The sequence below is a fragment of the Ochotona curzoniae genome, unplaced genomic scaffold (genome assembly GCF_017591425.1).
Source record: "Ochotona curzoniae isolate NIBS_2020 unplaced genomic scaffold, NIBS_Ocur_1.0 scaffold_1852, whole genome shotgun sequence".
NCBI lineage: Eukaryota > Metazoa > Chordata > Mammalia > Lagomorpha > Ochotonidae > Ochotona > Ochotona curzoniae.
Window position 1 is genome coordinate 15,989,076 of NW_024467087.1, and position 3,822 is coordinate 15,992,897.

The 3,822-nt window shown below is 39.4% G+C and overlaps 1 non-coding gene across 1 annotated transcript; it reads right to left on the minus strand.

Annotated features, from left to right (window-relative positions):
• Positions 1 to 420: 420 nt before the first annotated feature.
• On the minus strand, positions 421 to 527 carry LOC121169577. The gene has a single exon (XR_005885877.1). It is a non-coding gene; the product is annotated as a U6 spliceosomal RNA (small nuclear RNA).
• Positions 528 to 3,822: the final 3,295 nt, after the last annotated feature.

The following is a 3,822-nucleotide window of genomic DNA, read 5'->3' on the forward strand; positions in this document are numbered from 1 at the left end:
AATTGGATTATACATATTTTTAGTCAAAATTACTTAATTTACTTTTTAAAAAATTAGAAAATAACAATAAAATGAAAATTAGGGGAAAAAGGAAGGAACTATAACCTTTGGGAAAAAAATAATTTTTCTCCAATAAGGGGCAGTAGTTTCTCACAAATCTCTCTAAAGTCAAGGATAAATATGATGAAAACAAAAGCAAGAGGTTCATGTTCCGATTTTTTTCCCTTCTTTTTCAATTTTAAGTAATGTTGATTGACTCCCTGCTGTGAACGACGAGGAAATTACATATATATATTTTTTTCTCTCAAACTTCCCGGTGTTTGTTTTATATTATAATATATCACATTGTCAAGGCCTATAACATTTAATTCTTATCCAGGAATCAGTGAGAAATTGTGTCTGCTAGTTTCTTTCTTTTTTCAAGATACGAAATACTTCATCACTTGGCGTTTCATCCTTGCACAGGGGTCACGATAATCTATTCTGTATCGTTCCAATTTTAGTGTATGTGCCGTCAAAGGGAGCGCTGACAGTGAATACAGATCTGATTAGAGGGACTTAAACACAGAAGGATTTCATCTCTCACCTAAAGGATGACTGGAGATAGGTGTCAGTCATGGTTAGGGCTCTTAGGGATCCAACTTTCTCCAGCTCTGATTTGACATGCTTAGTAAATGACTTCATTTTCAAGGTCATAAGGTAGCTGCAAACAGGAGGAGGAGGGAGATGAAGACTGCCAGAGATTCCAACTGCTATTTGTAATTCATTGTCCTTAACTCCTCAATCCATCTGCATGGGGGACTGGGGAATATAGTTTTTACACAGAACATAATGCTTAAAGTGTGCAGACACTATAATCTCAAATTCTACAGTTGTTTAGTTTTAGTTTTATGTTTATATGGATTTAATGTCTAGAACACCATTTTGCTTTATCAAAGGGCCTCATTTAAAACACTTGTTTTGCTTGAGACTTGCCTTTATATCTTTCAATGTTAAAACAGTTTCTTCCAGAAAATTGCATGGGCAGTGTGTTACCTAAATTATTGTTTGCTTGGTGACTTTCCCAAATCCCAAGTGCTTTCTTCCTTATCACTTCCTTGCATTGTTCCAGCTTTTTAGCTGTAGTGTAAAATCTCTTGATTCATGTTTTCTATGGATGCTTCACTGCTGGAATCTTCCATCACCTTGCTTTCAAACTGACAATTACTCTGTAGTCCTAATGGACAAAAGTCATCCTAGCCCTTCTCTTGTAATGCTGATGGAACCACTTGTTCTTAGCTCTGTCTTCTTTTCTGTTTACTATGTTTGCTTTTTAAAGTAGATTTGTTTTTATTTTATTTTATTTTATTTTATTTTGCTTGAAAGAGTTAGAGAGAGGGAGAGACAGAGAGAGACATCTTCTGTCTGCTGGCTCACTCTCCAAATGGTTGTAATGGCTAGAACCGATTTGACCTGAAGCCAGGAGCCAGGAGCATTTTCCCTGATCTCCCACATAGAGTGGCCCAAGAACTTGGGTCAACCCCAGCTGCTTTTTCAGAGCATCAGCAGGGTGCTGGATCAGAAGTGGGACAGCCAGGACTAGAATCCAGTGTTGCTGAAGAAATATGATGCCAATCTGGTTCTTCTACCTTTATGAATCAGCATTTTTGCTCTTTTATGAGAATTTTAGTACACTGTGTTTGGTATTCTGGAATTCACAATGAGATGGCTTGTTGTAGGATATTCTTGATTCAGTGTACTAGACTGTCAAGTGGGTTCCTTTGATGCAGAAACAATTTTCCAGGATGATCTGTAGAATTTTCTTATGGTATCTTTTGATAATTTCTTCCCCTCTGTTTTCTAAAGATTATTTTCATCAGATTTGGAATTTTTGGACTGATTCTCTGTCTCATTTTCATGCTTAGATTGCCTCTCTGTCTCTTCGTTTTAATTTCTGGGAAAATTTTTCAAATTCATATTTAATTTTGTTTTAGAAATCACGTTTTCAATGAACACAGGTCGTTTCCTGTTCTTGATCCTTTGTCATTAGCATTTTGTCCATACTTTGGCGATGTAATATCTCAATTCTCTCTGAGGACACTATTCAATTTTTTTTCTCTCATATTGTCCTCTTGCTTCCCTGAGCTATTGATGTTTCTCTGGGGGCTAATTTCTCTGTATAAGTGACCTCTTTTTACATGCAAAATGTATTCAAATTCCCAATGAGACTGGTGTGTCTTGTACGTGAGAATGATGCAATGTAACATGAAAAATTGCTTGGTAGTTCTGTGCTTGGATAAAGCTTGTCAATTCGTGTGTTTTACTTGCAGGCAAGCTGGTAGGAAGCTCCCAAAGATCAAAAGACAGAGAAGTTTTTGCTGCAGGACTGTTGAATTTCTCTGGAGAAGAAGCCTTTTCCTTGGCTAGAATAGAAGTCTGGTGACGGATAGTTCTTGCTTTTCAAATTTAAACAGAAATATTTTCTGTATTCCATAGATGCATGCAAACTTCCCCTACTCCCCCATTTCCCTGTTACTCCTACATTTCTCCTCCCTTCTACTCTTACTCCTCTTTCTTCATCTTTTTTGCAAAGACATAATTTTGATCTGCTCTATATTCACAATCTTAATTCACCATGAATCATATTCAGCAAGTAAAAATGTAGGAAGACCACACTCGCAGTGGTGTATAAAGAAGAGCTAAAAACTGGGCCCGGCGCAGTGGCGCAAGTGGTTAAAGGTCCTCGCCTTGCACGCCCGGGATCCCATATGGGCGCCGGTTCTATGGTTCTATCCCGGCAGCCCCGCTTCCCTTCCAGCTCCCTGCCTGTGGCCCGGGAAAGCAGTCGAGGATGGCCCAAAGCTTTGGGACCCTGCGCCCGCGTGGGAGACCCAGAAGAGGCTCCTGGCTTCGGATCGGCATAGTATCGGCCGTTGCGCTCACTTGGGGAGTGAATCATTGGATGGAAGATCTTCCTCTCTGTCTCTCCTCTCTGTATATCTGCCTTTCCAATAGAAAAATAATAAAAATAAATCTTTCAAAAAAAAAAAAGAAGAGCTAAAAACAACAATATTTCCAAAAGTCCATTTTTTGTGTCCTATGTTTACTGCCACATATCAGAGAAAACATGATATTTATGTTTGAGACTGACTTATTTCACTATGCAAAATGATTTTTCAGTTGCATCCATTTCATTGCAAAAGACAGGATTTCTTTTTCTTCTTCTTCTTCCTCTTCCTCTTCTTCTTCTTCTTCCTCTTCCTCTTCCTCTTCTTCCTCTTCCTCTTCTTCTTCCTCTTCCTCTTCTTCTTCTTCTTCCTCTTCCTCTTCTTCCTCTTCCTCTTCTTCTTCCTCTTCCTCTTCTTCTTCCTCTTCCTCTTCCTCTTCTTCTTCCTCTTCTTCCTCTTCTTCTTCCTCTTCTTCCTCTTCCTCTTCTTCTTCCTCTTCCTCTTCCTCTTCCTCTTCTTCTTCCTCTTCCTCTTCCTCTTCTTCCTCTTCCTCTTCTTCTTCCTCTTCCTCTTCCTCTTCTTCTTCCTCTTCCTCTTCTTCTTCCTCTTCCTCTTCTTCCTCTTCCTCTTCCTCTTCCTCTTCTTCCTCTTCCTCTTCTTCTTCTTCTTCCTCTTCCTCTTCCTCTTCTTCCTCTTCCTCTTCTTCTTCCTCTTCCTCTTCTTCCTCTTCCTCTTCTTCTTCCTCTTCCTCTTCTTCTTCTTCCTCTTCCTCTTCCTCTTCTTCCTCTTCCTCTTCCTCTTCTTCTTCCTCTTCCTCTTCTTCCTCTTCCTCTTCCTCTTCTTCTTCTTCCTCTTCCTCTTCCTCTTCCTCTTCTTCTTCCTCTTCCTCTTCTTC